Genomic DNA, 19,344 nt, shown 5'->3' with positions numbered 1-19,344 from the left:
GGCGTCTCCCCTCCGACGGCCCGCGCGTGGGGGGTGGGCTCCCGCCGGCAGCCCTCCACCCTCGCGCCGCGCCCGGCGCCCACGCCCCGTCGCGGGGCTCGGCCGGGTCCCGGGCCGGCGGCCCGCCCACAGGGCCGGCCGGCCGGAGGGGCGGGGCCGGGCGGGGCGGGGCGGGGCGGGCCGGCGCTGATGTAATCCGGCGGCTGGGCGGAAGGATATGGAGCGCGCCCGGCTGGCGGGGCGCTGAGGCCAGTTGCCGGGTAACGGAGCGGAGCGGCCGCGGCGCGCCGCCTCCCGCCCTCCGCCGAGTGGCGCCGGAGCCGCCGCCGCTTTACGTAAGGCGCAGGCCAGGGCCGCCGGCGCTCGGCAGCCGCTCGGAGCCCTCGCCGCGAGAGGAGGCGCCCCCGCCGGCCGCCGCGCCGCCCGGCCGCTCGGCAGGTACTGCGGGCGGGCGGGCGTGGGGGCCGGGGCGGGCGGGCGCGGGGGCCGCGGCGGCGGCGGCGGCGCCCGGAGGGAGGCCGGGCTGCCCCGCCGGGCCGCGGGCTCCGCGAGAAGCCCGGCCGGGCCCCGGAGACCCCCCTCCCCGCCCCCCCCTCCCCCGCCCCGGCCCGCGCGGCCGCTCGCCGGGCGCGCGGGGGGCCGCACGATGAGTCCGCACAATGGGCCGGTGCGGCCGCGCTGGGAGCGGCTCTCGGCGGGGAGGCGAGGCGGGGCGCGGGGCCGCGGGGTCCGAGGGCGGGCGGGCGGGCGGCGGCGGCGGGGCTCCCCCTGCGGCCGGCGGGTGGGCGCTCGCCGCGCCGCCCTCGGCGCCCGCGCGTCCCTGCGCCCCTCCCCTCCCCTCCAGCATTGTCCTTTGGGGGGCCCGGGCGGGGAGACCGCCGGCGGGGGAGGGGCCGCGCGGGGCGGGGCGGGGCGGGCGCTGACTGACGGGCGCGCGGGCCTGTGGCGCGGGGCGGGCGGGGCGCGGGGTCCGGCGAAGGTGACGGCCGCGGGAGGGAGCGGCGGGTCCCCGGGAGTTCGCGGGCTCGGGCCGCCGGTGGGGCTCGCGCGGCCGCGGCGGCCTTGCCCAGCTCCCCGCGCCTGCCGGCTGGGGACACGGGGTGGTCGCGTGTGGAATGTCGCCTGCCGCCCGAGGTCTCTGCGTGTGCCGCGGGCGGCGCGCAGGTGACAGGGCCTGCCGAGGTCCTGGAGCAGACCCCCGATTCGTGGCAGAATTTGATTTCGCTGTCGCCGCCCTCCAGTTTGGGGCCTCTGTGGGCAGGGTGCAGAGCGACTTAACCTGGTAAAAGGTACAGCCGATTAGGCGGGGAAGAGACGTGAGGTTCCTTGGAACGATTTAATTGTGGTTGCTGCTGCTGATTACCTGGGTTGGACACTTGCATTCATTGTCCCAAGTTTCTAAGGACGCGTTTTACATCTTTGGGCTTTAGCTTGTTAGAAGACAACAACAACAAAACGGTAGTAGAAGATTGATGAGGGGGTGCGGGGGGGGCATGCCGATTTGATAATAGGTGATGTTGCTGTGGATAAAATTGTACAGCCAAATCCCCGAGCTAGATTTCTCCTGTGCAGCGCGAGACCCGTGCCAGAACACCTTGACCGCTTCCTAGACTATGAACTTACGGGAGGGGGTGGGGGGAATCTCCCACTGTGCGTCCTGAAGGTCAAATATTCTGTCCTCGGTTCCTTTGGGTTGATCCATTCTTAAATGGGTCTCAGGATCGTTTTAGGCCTTTTGTGTGTGTGTGTGTGTGTGTGTGTTTTGGGGGGGGGGGGTGACAAACCATTTTCCGGAATTGTGCCTTTGCATACCTTTAGGTAAGATCCTTGCAGTCATTACTTACTGTAGTATACTAGATTCAATCGCTGTACTTACTAAATAATGCATTTTTAATTTTTCAAAAACTATTTTACTGCTTCAGTTTGGGCATCTGCGTTAGTTGTTACGTTAGCCTGTTTACGGGTTTGGCCACTGGAACATTGAATGGAGGGGGGAATACTACTTTTAAGTATTTAATTCCATAGGGAGTGGAATTAAAGGGTTTTGTTTTTTAAAGAAAAGCACAGGTCTTTAACGTGGCATGAACATGAAGCAAGTCTGTAATTATTTTAAGGGTAATTAGCTTATTTGTTACACAAGTTGCAAACCTTTAGGAAAATTACATGGGTTTTTGGCGTTTCTCTAATGGTATTATAGATCACTCTGCTTTTACAGCAGCACTTTTCGAAAGCAGTAGGAAGGATTCTTTTCGTTTTGCATAGTGTGCCTGGGTTTTCTTCCTGTTTTAGCAGCATTTGACTTGGGGCAGTTAATCGCCTCTTAGCTGGTTTTCCGGTCTGTAAAATGGAAGGAATGGCGATACCTGTCTCAGGGTGCTTCCGATGATCAGGGGAGGGGAGATGCGAAATAATTGTGTCAACAGTCCTCTCCTTTTAAAATATTAATTAGATTACTGCTTAGTGCGTGAAACTGCAGATTCCGCTCTGGGCTGATGCTTTCTCTTTAGACTCCTCCCCACCCCTTCCTGTGCACACTTTGCCTGCAGTCCTCTGTCCTAAACACAGATCTGATATTGCCAGTCTCTGGCTCAGAAAGTGGAGACTGCTTGTTGTTGGAGCCTAGACTCGGGACGCACCAGCCTCACGTTCAAGGCCCCTGGGACTGGCCCTCATTATCCCTGAACTTTACATGTCTTCTCGCCACAGTGTTCCACTGAATGGGACTCTGCTTGGTTCTCTGAATGTGCCAAGCTACTCCCTCCCTCCTTTGCTTATATCCTTTTCTCTGATTGGGATGCTCTGTCTCGTTCCTGCCCCCTCTGGTTTTTAAAGGTCCATACCCGATTTTATGTCCTCTGGGACCCTTTGGCAGTCCTGTCCACGTGCATTTTTCATTGCTCCCGTTATAATCTTCTATTTTTACTTTCATTATTACCTATGTCACATTGTATCGTATACGTTAAGCCCTGGTTGTGGTGACCATGGCATTATTTTACACCCCCGCCCCCTGCCCTTGCCGAGGGGCTTAAACCTTAAAGTGGCCAAATGTTTGCTAAATAAAGTCCCAGCCTGTCATCCTCCTCCTATATCATTGTTACAAAGTATTTTAATAAGCAGACATAAGAGTACCAACCATGACATTCAAAATGTAGTTGTACTACCTTGAAGATACTTAACACTTGAGATGTTTCTTTTCAGTTACCAGGTGGTGTTTTTATACAAAGTACAAACAGCCGCCTTTCTCCTCTGTGTCCGAACTTTCAGGGTCCATGAGCCTGCCCTGCTCTCAAGTCCGTGCACCCTGTCTCTTGGGTAGAGACAACCAGAACACGAGTTTCACAATATTTCTTCTGTCTGGAATAAAACCGCACTCGCAGCAGATTACACGCTTTTTCTTTAAAGCTTTTGTTTCTGTTTTGGAGATTTGTTCTACGTTAGAAAAGGTAGCTGGCTTTTTTGGGGGGCACTTGGATTTGCAAGATTCAGGTTGGTGTCTTGGCTCCTCTCTGTCCCCGTGTCACCGTGGGCAAGTCGGTGAAATCTCTCTTGGACTTCAGTGTCTTTGTTCTGTGAAATGAGAACAGTCGTGTCCGTGCTATTTTTGCTCTGCAGTGTCACTTAAAGTGGCTGTACTTCGTGCTCTGCACGTCCTTGCTCCCACAGAAGGTGACAAGGTGTCTGCACAGCGCATTTGCCCTCCTCGTTACCGGGGCTGGAAACTGAGCCTTCTGCTGCTTGACCAGGGTTTCAGCAGACCTTTCCCCACGTCTCCTCCTCGGCGGTTCCTGTGGCCTGTCCTTGCTGTCCTTGTGTAGGTGGCTGCTGTAGGCCTGCCCACTGGCCTCCTGTTCTCCTCTCTGGTCCTCCTGTGCTCTGTTGCAGAGTTGCTCAGAGTGGGAATCAAACCCTGCCGTGCCCCCCACCTGCCAAGTATGCGCCACGGGGGTTCTCAGCGTCCCCCCCCCCCCCCCCCATCCTGGCACACCTGAGGCTTGTGGCCTCGTTCTGTTCTGAAGGTAGGCTTCCCCTACAGAGATCTTCACCTTGGAGACACTGCCACCGGTTGGGAATTAGTGAGAAAGAAATAATCACAGAGACCCATGCCACCTGGCCTCAATTCACTTGTAAGCTCTCTCTTGACTGCACAACTCTCGCCATCTTGTATTTTAGCCCTAGACCCTCCGCCACTTATGGAAGCGTGTGTCCAGTTCCTTGCGCCTTTTTCTTCCTGACAAAAGCCTTAATACTGAAGGCTTGGCTTAAATGCTGCTACTCTGAAAGAAGCTTCCGCTGACTTTCAGAATGAACTCCCGTCATTCTCCCCCACAGTGCTTGACTGATGCTGCCACTCAGTTATTTTTCCTTGTGACATTCTAGTTTATTCTTTGCTGGATTATAAACTTCTCCAGGGAAGAGAGGAAAATCTTCTCCATCCCCTACTCCTTCTAGTGTGCGATGTAGTCTTTTACGTTGTACTTGCCCATTAAGTGGTTGACTGAGTTAAGTCACTCACTCTGCGGTCCCTGATTTCAGCAGAGGGGAGTAGGGTTGGAAGGCTTTCTGCCAGAGCTTGGTGAGTACACGTGACACAGAACAGGACCCAGCACATAGTAAGTGCTCAGTTAGTAGCAGCTTTTAGCCATTATTTTGAGCAGGTGTAGACAACACTAGTGGTTGGGTAAGTTGATAGATGGTATATGCTGGTTTACTGTAACAGTGTTTGCAGATTTGTTTCTGGGGCACCCACATTCTGGTGTGTGTAAAGACAGAAATCATTTGGCTTTTCCAACTGCAACCCTGTTCTTTCGATAGTTTGGAAGTAAGCAGAAAAGTGAGTACTTGTTTGGAGAGGACTTTTGCACAAGCAGATTCATGACAGTTGTCCTAAATTACTCTGGAGAGCAGCAAACCTAACTGTGTGAGCTGGGTTTTTTTTTGCATGTGGCTTAAGAAAGTGGAAAATGGGAATTGTTAAATTTCACACTACATGTTATTTTTCAGTAAAGCACATGTTTTCATTTTAATCTTATATCTTTTTTTTTCTTCTAATTTTAAGGTTTATTTCGAGAGAGACACAGATAGCATGAGTGGGGGAGGGGCATCGAGAGAGGGAGGGAGGGAGGGAGAGAGAATCCTCTGTGCTCTGGCAGCACAGAGTCTGATGCAGGGCTTGAACCCACAAAGCTGTGAGATCACGACCTGAGCCAAAACCAAGAGGTGAACACTTAACTGACTGAGCCACCCAGGTGCCCCTAATCTTATATGTCGTAATTATTAAGTGACAGAATGTCTCTATTTAATGTTTGGAGTGACTGTGGAAAGTCTGAATTTGACACTATCTCCAAAGCTTTCTCAGTCACTAGGCTTTCCCACAACCCTCTGTCTCTTCCTTTGGTCAGCAGTCCTAACCCTTGGCTGGAGGGGGAGAAACTAGGTGAGGAAAACCAGCTATAATTTTGAAACTTTTAATTAAGTATATGGTTATTGTTTTTATCCTATTTTTTAATGTTTACTTTTGAGAGAGAGAGTGAACAGGGCAGATGCAGAGAGAGAGAGAGGGGGGACAGAGGATCCAAAGTGGGCTTCATTCTGGCAGCAGAGAGAGTGATGCGGGGCTCGAACTCACAAACTGTGAGATCGTGACCTGAGCTGAAGTTGGGTGCTCAACCGACTGAGCCACCCAGGCGCCGCAGTCACTGCTTTTAAATATATATGTATTATTGATGGAAAGATGTATCTAGAAACTTTAAAAAGTAATATCTGTTGGTCCTCATGTAATACGGAATTTCCTATTTCCAGCAACTTAGGAGTATGTATTGCTATTTAATTTACATTGACTGTGTTTATGATTATGAAGTTTTTTATTTTTTTTATTTATTTTTTTTTATTAAAAATTTTTTTTTCAACGTTTATTTATTTTTGGGACAGAGAGAGACAGAGCATGAACGGGGGAGGGGCAGAGAGAGAGGGAGACACAGAATCGGAAACAGGCTCCAGGCTCTGAGCCATCAGCCCAGAGCCCGACGCGGGGCGCGAACTCACGGACCGCGAGATCGTGACCTGGCTGAAGTCGGACGCTTAACCGACTGCACCACCCAGGCGCCCCGATTATGAAGTTTTTTAAAAGAAATCATTGAAAATCTATATATTCCTAATAAACCTTTCTTAAAACCTGCCCCAAAGAATTGAGGGGATGGCAGGGCTATCCCAGCGGATGAACTAGTATCTGTATTAGAAATAAAGGCAATAGTTCATTGATTACAGTATGCTTGAGAACATGCTGCTTTGTGTGTGCGTGTTTCTAGCTAGAGTGGTAAAGAAATGGGAGTGCTGTGAATACAGGCGCTGTGCGTGTGTGTGTGTGTGTGCACGCGCGCGTGTGCACGCGCGCGTGTGTGTGCGCGCGCGCGCGCGCTTGCGCTCCTCTCGTGACTGACACCGCCTGTAGTCTTCCTGGTGCCTGGCACAGGGGACTGGTCGCTCAGTACGTGCTGACATGAGTCCACCGCCTCTGGAGAAAAGAACTGCGGAGATAAGGAAGCACAAAGAAACGTGGCAGCGCGTTTTCACGGGTCTTTTTGGCCCCGCGGCTGTCAGCTCAGAAATGCGGGGAGCTGGCAAGTGCGGGGGGCGGGGCTTGTTTTCCCTTTCCGGCAGGAGTTGGTTTCCAGCTCAATTACATTTTCCAGAGTACCTTTGGCGTCTTAATAGCCAGTACGGAACTATTTCAAAATCCTTTGCCCAGTTTGGGGACTTATTCAAGCCCTTTACTTGGTTTTCTTTATTCAGTGACTAGCTTTCTCTCGTGTCTGATTAACATTTTGCTTCTTAGCATCTTCTCTGAAGATTGTAATCGAGAGAAGGTTTGAAATGGAAGAGACGCTTTTTAAATTCTTTTTTTGGTTGCTGTTATTTGCCACTGCTTTCTTGGGTACCACCGTAGAGAATTGAGTACTGGTGGTACTTTTGTTAAATTTTTTTTTTTTTTGCTAGTACCATCAAAGAAGTTTTCTTGTTTTTATAAACTTAAAAGCTGCATTTAATACAATTAAGGTGTATTTTGTATGATTCATTAAAACATTGTTCCAAATATTAGTAACTGTTGTAAAACTTGTTTAGATTTTTCCAAGTACACGTTAAGTGGGGCGCCTGGGTAAGCTCGGTCTGTTAAGCCTCTGACTTCAGCTCAGGTCATGATCTCTTGGTTCATGAATTTGAACGGACGCGGGGTCTGTGCTCACAGCTCAGAGCCTGGAGCCTGCTTCGGCTTCTGTGTCTGTCTCTCTTTCTGTCTCGCCTTCCATCGCTTGTGTTCTCAGTCTGTCTCTCAAAAATAAATAAAACAAAAAAAAAAGTACATTAAGAAATCTAAAAAAAGCATCAAGTTATAAGATGAAAAGTAAGTCTCCTCTTTGGCTCTCCTTCCCCTCCTGTATTCATCCTGTACTTAAAGAACCACTGATTAAGTTTCTTGAATGTCACAGGAAAAAAAAATGCTTTTTTTATTCTTTTTTCTTTTTTTTTTTTACATTCCAGTACTTCTAAAAAACAGAGTCCCTGTAGAGTGTTCTGTGTTTAAGCAAACTCTGAACTTTGTATCTTGGAGTGCATCTTGGAGCGCTTTCCATATCAGCACATACAGATCTCTGTGTACAGACCTACTTCACTGTTTTGTGTTTTTTTTTTTTTTTAATGTGCCTAATAGTCCATTGTATGAATGTGCCAGAATTTAACTCTTTGATGGGATGGGCTTTCATACAGTGCTGCTGTGAACATTCCTAACACGTGTCTTGGTGAACTTCTGTGCATAACCTTCTTACTGTAACGCAGCCTAAAAAAAAAAAAAAGACCAGAAAGTTTCTAACTTCTCTGAATTATCATTGATCATGTTAAAATTTTTTTGGTGGGTATATTTTAATAACTTCAGACATCAACCTGGATATTTTCTTCTTATATCATGGGTAGCCCTGTGATCTAATTTTGTACTACTAAGGAAGACAAATTCTTTGTATTGCACATTGAGTATTTGGTTAAAAATTACACAGAAATTAGTCAGAGAAAGGTAAATATGTACGACTTCACTCATCTGAGGAATTTAAGATACAAAACAGATGAACATAAGGGAAGGGAAGCAAAAGTAATATAAAAACAGGGAGGGGGACAAGACATAAGAGACTCTTAAATTTTTTTTTTTTCAACGTTTTTATTTATTTTTGGGACAGAGAGAGACAGAGCATGAACGGGGGAGGGGCAGAGAGAGAGGGAGACACAGAATCGGAAACAGGCTCCAGGCTCCGAGCCATCAGCCCAGAGCCTGACGCGGGGCTCGAACTCACGGACCGCGAGATCGTGACCTGGCTGAAGTCGGACGCTTAACCGACTGCGCCACCCAGGCGCCCCAAGAGACTCTTAAATACAGAGAACAAACAGCGTTGCTGAGGGGTTGCGGGTGGGGGGATGGGCCGAGCGGGTAAGGGGCATTTAGGAAGACACTTGTTGGGATGAGCACTGGGTGTTACACATAGGGGATGAATCGCTGGATTCTACCCCTGATATCGCTATTGCACTGCGTGCTGCCTAACTTGAGTGTGAATTAAAAAAGAAAACTATAAAGCTTCAGGGTCAGCTTCATGAGTCAGCAACCTGTACAGACAGTCCTCACTTGGTTTAGCGCTCTGCTGGCACAGTCTTGATACTCTTAATGATTTTGACCAAAGGGCCTACATTTTCACTTTGCACTGGACCCTACCAGTTACGTAGCCTGTCCAGTAAAGACTTTTTTCTTAAGATTTTTTTTAAGTTAATTTATTGAGAGAGAGAAAGAAAGAGAATGAATGAATCTGAAGCAGATGTGGGGCTCTCACTCCCGAACTGTGAGATCATGACTTGGGCTGAAATCAAGAGTTGGGTGCTTAACTGACTAAGCCACCCAGGTGCCCCCTGTAAAGACTTTTTAAAAGAAGCGTTTAAAGGGAAGTATCCCTCGTCCTTACACCACCTAATGCTGCTCCCTGTGAGTAACCACCATCAACAATTTAGTTTATCTGCTTGGAAGCTTTTTGGGCGGCTTATGTAAGTGCATGTACGTCATTCTTGAGTTTTTTTAAAAACTGCTAATAATTAAGTGTGCAAAGTCAGTGTGTATTTTCTTGAAAAAACCTCATAATCTGGGGGAGCCTGGGTGGCTTAGTCGGTTAAGCGTCTGACTTTGGCTCAGGTCTTGATCTCTTGGTCCGTGAGTTCGAGCCCCACGTCGGGCTCTGTGCTGACAGCTCGGAGCCTAGAGCCTGCTTCGGATTCTGTGTTTCTCTCTCTCTCTCTCTCTCTGTCCCTTCCCCACTTGTGCACGTTCTCTCTCTCTCTCTCTCTCACTCTCTCACTCTCTCTCTCACTCTCTCAAAAGTAAATAAACTGGGCGCCTGGGTGGCTCAGTCGGTTAAGCAGCCGTCTTCAGCTCAGGTCATGATCTCACAGTTAGTGAGTTCGAGGCCCGCGTCAGGCTCTGCGCTGATAGCTTGGAGCCTGGAGCCTGTTTCAGATTCTGTGTCTCCCTGTCTCTCTGTTCCTCCCCCGCTCGCACTCGGTCTCTTTATCAAAAATAAATAAAGATTAAAAAAAATTTAAAAAAGTAAATAAACATTAAAAAATTTTTTGAAAGAGGAGCGCCTGGGTGGCTCAGTCAGTTAAGGTTCCTACTTCAGCTGAGGTCATGATCTCACAGTTTGTGAGTTTGCGTCCCAGGTGGGGTGCTGTGTTGACGGCTCAGAGCCTGGAACCTGCTTTGGATTCTGTGTCTCCCCCTGCCCCTCCCCTCCCCCACTTGAGCTCTCTTTCAAAAATAAAATAAAAAAAATAATAAAGCTCATAACCTAGAGTACTACAAACTTAAAGGAGCTGCAAAACCAGCAGTAGGAAGGTGGTACTGAACTCCAGTTTTAGATTTTTCATTGGGTTGTTGTTTTTTTCTAAAAAGCATGCTTAAAGCTTTAGGGAAACAGCTTAAGTTTCAAGAGTGTTAAGATCTCTATCTCTGATGATATTTTGTTTTCTAAAATCTAGTAAAATAAACCATAAGCCCACCACAGGCAAGTCAGGAATGAAAATAAAGTTTAATCATCAGTTAGGCTCAGTTGAACAAGGTATCACTAGTGGGTATATAGGATTATTTGGGAGCTTTATTTGGTTACAAAGTAGTCAGATTTCTTGGTGGAAGGGAAAGGAGTCTTAGAAATGGTTAGGGAGAGTGGGTGGGGAGGTGGGTGAGCCCTCGCCTGCTCAGCAGCTCCTGTGCCGCATGCCTGGTGTGAGGGACCGCAGGGAACGGACTCCTGTGTCGTCCTCCGACCCTGGACGGGTGGTATCCTGTCCGTTCCGCACACGGTGCAGCTGTGGCCGGGAGGGCTTCTTTAAGGTTACAAATAATATATGGTGGAACCAGGGCCCAAAATTCTTTTTTTTTTTTTTTAATGTTTATTATTTACTGTTCGGGGGGGGAGAGCGTGCACATGCGTGTGAGCGCGAGTGGGGGAGGCAGAGAATCCCAATCAGGCTCTGCGCCTCCGTTAGGGCAGAGACGCAGCAGGAGTGTGGGGGGACAGCCTTCTGACCTCTGTGCAGGTGAGACCCTGTGCAAGGCAGCGAGGGGAGGAGGGACTGGGTGGGGGCCGCCTCAGGCCAGGGCGGTTCTGAGAGAGCCTTGGTCAGGCTACTGGGGGGCTGCCGCAGGCTGGGTGGCCTGGGTCACCTAGTACCCCTTCCTGGTCAGCAGTGCTGGGAGTGGGCCCGTTGTCGCTGCGGTGACTCTGAATGTGCGGCAGCAGCAGCAGCAGCAGGAGGCTGCGGGTCAGCTCGGTCCCCGGCAGTGGCTTCTCCTGCAGGGCCATCTGAGCGGGGCACCCCCATGGTCACCACACACACGCAGCCCTGCTCTGTCCTGACAGTACGAGTAGGCAAATGGACATGAGTGGCAAGTGAAAATTCATGCTGAGAGGATCCGGGTCGGTCTGAGGACCTGGCCGGCGCGGCTCACGGGCTGCTGCTTACTGCGTCGTTGGCTGTGTTTGTGTGCCTGGATTGCCTGATATCAGGCAAAGATTTCTTCCCTTACACGTTACACTTTTCCCCCTGCAGTTCGTTCTCCCATTTCCAAAAACATAAGTGCACGTTTCAGAGCAGCGTTTATAACTGTTTTTCCCCTAGCGGTGGCCCGGAGACTGAAACTGCCCCGGGTGGACCCTCTTGGGCCTTGCCGGGGCAGGCAGCAGAGGACCTGGGGAAGGATCGGGTAGCACCCTGCAGTCTGCCACTGGCTAAAGTGGGGTGAGCGCTGGTCTCACTTTCCTTCCGGCCCAGGGTTCAGGTCTGTCAGCTTCTCAGAACGTCTCTAGGTCTTTGGGAATGGTGAACAGCAGTGGCCAAACCGAAAGCTTTGATTAAGAAGGATACACTGAACGCAAAGTAGGAAGGCTTTGCTTTGATCCTTCAAAGTTGTATGACAGCAAGCCTGCAGGACGGAGGAGGAGCAGCGGTGGGACGGAAGCAGCACCAGCTTCCCCGCTGCACGTGCAGTGCGGCTCTGCTGTGGACCCGCCGTGGGACCCTGAATACGTTTAGGCATCTTCCTCTGGAAAATGCAGAGGTTTGGTTTCGCTTGGTGTTTTTTCCTGCTGTGAAAGCATGTCTGGCACAGAGCAGGAGTTCCCATGTTTTTTGAATGAACAAATGAGTAAGAGAATTCTGGAGGCGGGGTGGGGAGACGCAGCTGGGGCAGCTCCCCTGCTCCTCGCCTGTGCCCCCTGGAACCGCTTTCAGGCGCAGTGTTGGGTTTTGCTTCTTTGAGAAATGTTTGAACAGCACCAGATCAGAGGATGTCTCTGAGCGCAAAGTCGGCGTGCTCCTGACTCTGACGCCTGCCAGGTCCTTTCTCCTCACTGTCCCATGCCGTGTGCTTTTCAGGAGGTGGAATTTGCAGCAGCAGAAATGCCCTTCCGATCCCGCGTAAGGTAGGGAGTGCCGCAGGACTTCCCCGGGGCTACTGGGCACTTGCAGCAACAGAGTGATCCTTCCTCCCTGCTGAGCTGTAGAAGCTGCCAGCCTGAAAAGATGGTGTGGGAGGGTTGCTTCCTTCTGGAGGTTCTCAGGAAGGACCTGTTCTGTGCCTCTCTCTCAGCTTCTGGTTCCTTGGCTTGTCTGCCCCTCGCTGCGGTTTCTGCCTCTCTGTGCGTGTGGCCTTCTCCGCGGGTCTCTGTCCACATTTCCCTCATCCTGGAAGGACACGGTTACTGGGTTAGGGGCCGAACAGAGGTAGATTGAACGCTGGTCGTAGGAGAGTGGAAAGGAGTTACTAATTGAAGGGACTGTGGTACCTAGGACTTTGGTGAGCATATCCACGTTCCTAAACACGGAACGTAGAAACGTGGATTCCGGTTGATCTGCAGAGCAAATGATGACGTGGGACGTTGAGGATGATTATTTTGTGCACGTGCTGAAATCACATTCTCTTAGCTTTAAAGTTACTAGAGAACGTGCCACCACTGCCCCCCAGATGCCTCGTCACGCCCACCGTGTCTTGCATACGCACCAAATGGTGGTGGTTTCTGATACTCGAATACAGTTAAGGGTCACTTGAATCTGATGGAGGAGTCGGTTCTTTGGGAAGTGGGTTCTCTGCGAAGCAGCTGTAGGCGGTTCAGCGTGCGATGTTGATTAAGAAGAACCCACGGGGTCCGTGCCTGTAGAAAGGAAGGAGACACTGGGCTGCCTTGTAGGCCCGGCCCAGCCTTGGCCAACCCCGTGGGGAGGCTGGCAGCTAGAATAGCCCTTGAGAGTTGCCCCAGAACGAACCAAATGACCAGACCTGCACAGTCTCATCAGTTGTCGGATGTAGACCACTCTCGGGCAAGGGGCAGCGCCCTGTGGCTGGGGCTGTCCGTCAAGAGGCGCCCGCACACAGCACTGGGGGTGTGCGGTGGCCTGCAGCTCATGCTTCACTGGGGGTGTCTGGGTGGGACGTCCGTGTCTGCCATAGCTGGACGGTCGTTTTCTTAGAAAACTTGATTGATTTGATGTTACTTGTCGGTTGTCTTTCTGAAGAAATGTAGGGTAAGCCTGTTCCCCATTCTCTGTGACTCCCCTCAGCCACCATCCCTGCTCCCGCCCACTACACGTATGACGTGTGTGTGGCAGGTGCATAAGCAGTTAGTGTGTGCAGTAAGCTTCCCCCACCCCCGATGAAACATACCGATTTCCTTAAACTTAATGTCATTTCACGTGGTGTCTATGCTAACCTGCGATTTTCTTGGTGTGATTGAGACTTCTGGGTTTTCTTTAGCTATACATATTTTCGAAAAATTACCAGTGGCGTAAAGGTACTTAGAACAGTAGCTCATTCTCAAAATTTTGGAACCTATTTCATGTGAATTTAAAATTCTTGATTCACTTAATCCTACCTTCCTTTTTCCCCTCTTTGGATTTGTCCTGCTTTGATGATTTGCAGGACTTCTGAAGGCATCTGTGGTCCAACTGGACTGGTCAGAGCAGAGTGTAACTGCTGGAAAGCCAGAGTTGGACGCGGACCGTTGCTGCTGCGCGCCTCCCCTTCGGGGCCAGAAGCGCCCTTTGGGTGGCTGTGAGTTGTCGCCAGAGGGTGTGTCGTGACCAGGAGCCTGGCTCTGGAGTTAGCTTCGCTTGCTTCCGGATCCCGACTCTTCCTCTTTCTTGATGTTTGGAGAAACTAAGTTTCTGTTCTAAGTTCCCGTTTCGTCATCTGTTCAAAGGGAATAATGACGGTGTCTACCTCATGGGTCGTTGGGATGCAACGAACGAGCGTGTCGAACGCTCGGGTGGTAGAGAGCCCGTAAGCAAGGTGCTTCTGCTGTCGCTGGGAGAAAACCACGTGTATGTCGTAAGGAAGGAAGTCCCTTTCTTCACTAATTCCAGACCTAGGTGACGGAGCGAGAGCCATCCTCGCAGACTGCCAGTGGACGGAAATGTTCTTAACCAGTAAAGGGTGTCTGCAGAAAACCTACAGAGAACATTGGTTTTAATGAGGAAGTGTGGAAACACTTCCTGTATCATCAGGTTCCGGACAGAGGACACTTCTCTTCCCTGCCCCGCCCAGGTGAGGGCGGCCCCACAACCAGAGAGCGGCATTGACCTGCCTAAGGACTGCACCGCTAGAAACACAAAACTTCTCCTTCGTACAGAACCTAGGAGAGCCTGTGGCCTAGGCTCTAGGAATAAATCTGTGTGTGGAACCTGAAAACTCACTTGAGAGATCTGGGAAGACACCTCAAGAAATGGAGAGATGGTCCTCGTTCATAACTAGGAAGGAACCTCAGTAGTGTAAATGCTGTGGGTCTGTTTTCAAGTTGATGTGTATGTTCAGTGCGTTTCCAGTGAAAACCCCGGCGGGGTTTCTCACCGAAGGTGGTGGCCGATCCTAAAATTGTAAGACAGAGCCAAGGGCCATGCATAGGGAGGACCCTCGTGAGGAAGACTCCCGGTACCTCACGCGAGAGTCTAGCAGTTAAGAGCGCGTGGTGTCGCCTGGGGATGAGTGTGTGCAGCACAGCAGAGGGCCCCAGGCAGACGTGCGGTTCTGGGGGACTTTGCTGCGGGAAGGAAGTGCCCGCACCCACGGGGTGGAGGGCTGATCCTGCAGAGACGCTGGCCCTTTCCGTACAGAAAAACATGCAGTCGGGTGCCTGCCTGCCTGGTCCTAGGTGTGGTAACTGGGAGATGGAGCAAGGACTTGGACGTTTCATTAGGTTTTACAAGGCTGTACTGTGGTGACAGAACCCCTGAGTTCTCAGTGGCTGAAGCACCAGACGGTCCTCCCTGGCTCACGTCACACGTTGGCGGCTGCGAGTCGGTCGCCACGGTCTTGTCATTCTGAGACCCGGGCTGAGGCTGTCGCGTTTGGGACATGTTCTTCCTGTGATACCAGAAGAGGCCGAGCCTAATTACTCCATCACGTTTGAAGCCGCCTGGACGTGGTGTGTGTCACACCGGGGTCACGGGGAGCAGCGCAGGGCGTGTACTCGGCCCACGTCCGGGGAGGCACTGCCAGTCCTTCCCACGGCGACGGTAGGGCCTTGCTGTGTAACGGGACGTGGAAGGGAAGGGCTAGTTGGGAGCAGTAATTCAGGTTGCCACAACATGAGAAGAACACCTGGAGTACTTTTAGAAGAAAATACAGACGGGCATCTTTCTCACCTTGAGGTAGGGAAAGGTGTCCAAGGGCAGGTGTTCTCAAACTGTGAAGTACATTTGGGGGCGGCTGACGGGCTCAGTCTGTAGAGCATGCAGCTCTTGATCTCCGGGTCACGAGTTCAAGCCCCACATTGGGCCTAGAGGTTACTTAAGAAAAACCGTGCATTTGTCCCCTGGGGAACTGGGTAAAATGCAAATTCTGATTCGGCGGGTCTGAGTAAGCTCTGACCTATAAAGTCCGCCACCACAGCGACACTCTCCCCTCTTAAGTCCTGTTCTCCATTGCTCTCGTAGTAAAGATCTCACACCCTTGGGTGGGGGGTGGGTCCTTCTGTTTTAGTCAGCCCTTCCTTTGAGTTTTAGGCCCCCTGCCTCTTTCCCAGCACCTTCACGTTGGGGCGCTAGTTAGCCTTGTGGGAGGCCCGGGTGGTGTCGACTCTGTTGCGGAAGCTGAATCCAGCCTGAATGCTTCGTCTTTGTCCCCCCCAAAGACATAAGGGCACGAAGGGGGTTTTGCTGTAACATGATAGGTTACACAGTGGTGACTCAAGTACGCAGCGAGGAGGTGTAGGAGGTTGGTGATGGAGAGAGCACGGAAGATTGAAATTCATTGGTGTGAGATTATTTCGGGAAGGAATGGCAACATCGGAGAAAAGATGGCAGTTGAACGTGAGTGCATACGTGTGCAGTTCTCCCACAGGACGAGGCCAGCCAGCTCACGTTCAAACAAATGTCCTGTGGAGGGTTGGAATGTGAGGCTGAGAGGTCAGGGTAGGAGGATTGATTTGTCGGTAGTGACTTCTGCATAAATTACACAGACCTTTGACCTTGTCAGTGAGGGGTTGAAACATGAATGTTCCAGGATCTCCAACACACCTCAGGGCCAAAATCGCTCCAGTAGCTCTGGTTCCTTGGTTAGATAACACCTGGAAGATGCATCTGGAGAAGATTTCTCTAATTTATTACACATTTCTAGAGATTACAATCCCTTTTTTCCAGAGTTGTCTAATTTCATATTCACTTGACTGGAATACTTACTGCTAACCCCCAAATGAAATACTTCACGAGCGAGAACTTGACCAGAATCTGTAAGAAAAGCATTACCAACTTCATATTTATTTTTAAATGTTTACTTATTCTTTTGAGAGATTGCAGGCAGGGGAGGGGCAGAGAGAGAGGGGGACAGAGGATCCAAAGCGGGCTCTGTGCTGTGGGGCTTGACTCAGAAACCGCGAGGTCATGACCTGAGCCGAAGTCGGACGCTGAACTGAATGAGCCAGCCCGCCCTAACCAACTTCATGTTTAACGGGAGTCATTTGAAAGTTGACTTTTATGTTCAGTGTTTGGATACTTGACTGGTTTTGTGTATATGCTTTTCTCAGCTGTGAGCGTATGTTCCTGGGGTATATGTGAGGGTGTATTTCTGCTACTTTTTGTATTTACATTTCCCTTTGTAATAATATTAATGACTTGAGTATATCAGTGAAATTTTAAAGAGTTTTGACCCATATAGAGCTCTACAGATCATCATTTCAGTCTGTTTTTTGAGAAGGGTTTTAATTAGTGTAAATTCCAATCCAAACTCTGTCACCTTTGTGTCCTACTTTGCTGGGTATTTTATTTTATTTTTTGAAACTGTATTATTATTATTTTATTGTTAAGGAATCCACTTCTGTGAGTGCCCTGAAGCGCGGGCTGGGTGAATAGTGATGAGTCCTGGAGGTAACCCTCAAGTCTGGACTTTGTGGTCATAGGTGCTGTCTTCTCTACTTTGCTGCTTGAGGCGGATAGCAACCCCAGACCACAGGCAGGTTGGGACCTGTGCAGGTCGCTGGGTATATTAAGTATATTTTCGAGAATATTGCATTGTTAATATTGCCTGGTCTTTATTTATATTTTGGGTCTTGACAGATGTCATTGATGTAGGGAGAATTCTATAGATCAACAGTCATATTAATGCCACTGTACTTGGCCTCTAAGAGTAGTGGGGCTTCTCAGCATGTTTCCCAGATTCAGGGATGCCTCAAAGTACACTTAAAATCAGTAGCTTTTCTTTTCTTTTGTTAAGTTAATTTATTTATTTTGAGAGAGAGAAAGAGTGAGAACGTGAGCAGGGGAAGGGGAGGAGCAGGGGCAGAGAGAGGGAGAGAAAGAATCCCAAGCAGGCTCCACGCTCTCAACGCAGAGCCCGATGCGGGGCTCCATCTCAAGAACCATGAGATCGGGACCTGAGCCGAAATCAAGAGTCACGCCCTTGACCGACTGAGCCACCCAGGTGCCCCCAGATTGGTAGCGTTTCTAAATTTGTTAGCAGCTGTGCTTGACCCCAGCAGATGTTTAAGTATGGGTACATCTCCATTGTCTTGACCCTCCACCGGGGGGCCCTGGAGGATGCCCTCTGAGCACCACACTCTGCCTTCCTGTGTTGGAGAGCCACTGGCCAGTTGAGTTCACTCCTGGTGGTGGCCCTGCCATTAGCATCCTGTTGTCAGATACCTGTTTGATCCACTAAAGAGCAGCTTGGTGGTTTTGTCAATGGAAATAAACCCAGGATCATTTCAATGGCTGTCAACACCTCCTTGACACTCAGGTGCCGGCTTTGCTGCTGTGCCTGTAATAGGCGTTGGCGGATAATTGGTATGCATTGATGCAGGCATCCACCCTCCCTCAGTATATGTAATCCCGACTGAGGATCGAGGCGTGCCCAGGGGAAAGGGGGGAAATCTGTAAGCTTCGGATACCATGTAAAAAGGAGTACTGATTGATTTACTATGTAGAACTATAATTTTTGCAGATTATTTAAAGGAAAGTAAAGGAGAAAGAAATACTTAATGATCTTATTCCTAAATGGTATCTTCAGTTTAACTCGTCAACTCTAGGAAATTTAGGATATAAGGACCCTAAGATGATCTGTGTCTAACTTATGACTTGGCCGTTAGGGAATATGTTAATTCTTTCTGCTTAGAAGGTCATATTTCCCAAAGTGTGTTCTGAGGAACACAAAAGAGGTCTATAATTAAATAAGTATGGAAAATGCTATCTACTGTGTCTCCTTTCTGGAGGTTCCAGATGCACATTACCATATTAAAAGTTCTAAGATGTCCTAAAATAAACAAGCCTACTTTTGTTTCAGCCCTGGAGCTTCCCTAGTTTCTGCAAAAGGAAGAATTTCCACAGCAAAAATAATAAAATTTTATGTCACCCAGAATACACACTTTGGGGAAACAGTAGCGGGTTATACTTTAAATGATGATACTGTTCATTTCAATAGCTTCCTAGGGGCTGTAAGTTATCCTACGAGTCACAGCTACAGACTTGATGTAATCTTTGAAGCATGTGATTCAATGGGTGAAAAATACATGTGCTTCGAACCTATTCTGAGTTCTCAGATGTGTATCTTTTTGCAAAATCAAATGGAGAATTTTATTCTGATCCTTCACAATTTCTAACTAGTAGGATATGAATCAGATAATCCACACAAAATTTTTATACTGAATTGGGTATCTCTTACTGACAGATACCAAACTCTTACCACAGTATTGCTCATTACCTAATTTCATTTTGGAGAACTGTAATATGTATTACTTACAGCTTTCTAAAGTAATTAAAAAAAATTGACCCACTGTCTTACCAGTCAGCTGCGGAATTTCAGGCCATTTTCCCCCCACCTATCGAAACTCAGAAGACTGATCACTTTGTAATTTTGAGGCCAGTAGTTGAAAGCTGTAGCATTTTTATGCACAGACATTTGACAAGCAAAGGTATCACTTTGACATACACTTTAATACGCCATGATGTGTGGTATTTTATGTGGTAAAATGTTTTATCCTTGACTAAGTGGTTTTCATCATGTTAGAGCCTTTTGCATTTTAAAAATTCTAAAACTCTGCTTGTTCACATTTTTTTTTTTTCTAAATAAACCTGCTTAGTGTTTTTGAAATTTTTGATTTCCTAGACGGAGGTCAGTTTAGTTTCTCCTTATGGGAGGTTTTACACTTCTAAAAATTAGTTTCATTGCTTTCCAACAATTTTTCCGAAAGCGTTTAGGATTTCCTAATGATGAGCTTTGTTTTGATGCTTGGATTTTGTCTGGTAGCTGCTCTGCCCTTCGCAGGAGGACTGCCTTTCAGG

General features: G+C 49.4%; 1 protein-coding gene across 2 annotated transcripts in view; it reads left to right on the top strand.

The window, feature by feature from the left end:
* The first annotated feature begins 1,054 nt into the window (after nucleotides 1-1,054).
* The window catches only part of KIAA0232 (KIAA0232 ortholog), a 99,889-nt gene continuing 81,599 nt past the window's right edge, over nucleotides 1,055-19,344 (top strand). The window contains exon 1 of one of the 2 annotated variants that reach the window (XM_047090844.1): nucleotides 1,055-1,289. The gene's annotated coding sequence lies outside the window, so the exon portion shown is untranslated. Of the gene's footprint in view, nucleotides 1,290-13,943; nucleotides 15,088-19,344 lie in introns of those variants that run through there. The other variant, XM_047090843.1, reaches the window with a different exon arrangement.

The sequence above is a fragment of the Lynx rufus genome, unplaced genomic scaffold, assembly GCF_022079265.1.
Source record: "Lynx rufus isolate CCGP_SWC_20201006 ecotype Redwood Valley unplaced genomic scaffold, mLynRuf1.p SCAF_3, whole genome shotgun sequence".
NCBI classification, from domain to species: domain Eukaryota; kingdom Metazoa; phylum Chordata; class Mammalia; order Carnivora; family Felidae; genus Lynx; species Lynx rufus.
This window is presented reverse-complemented; position numbering and strand designations above follow the sequence as displayed.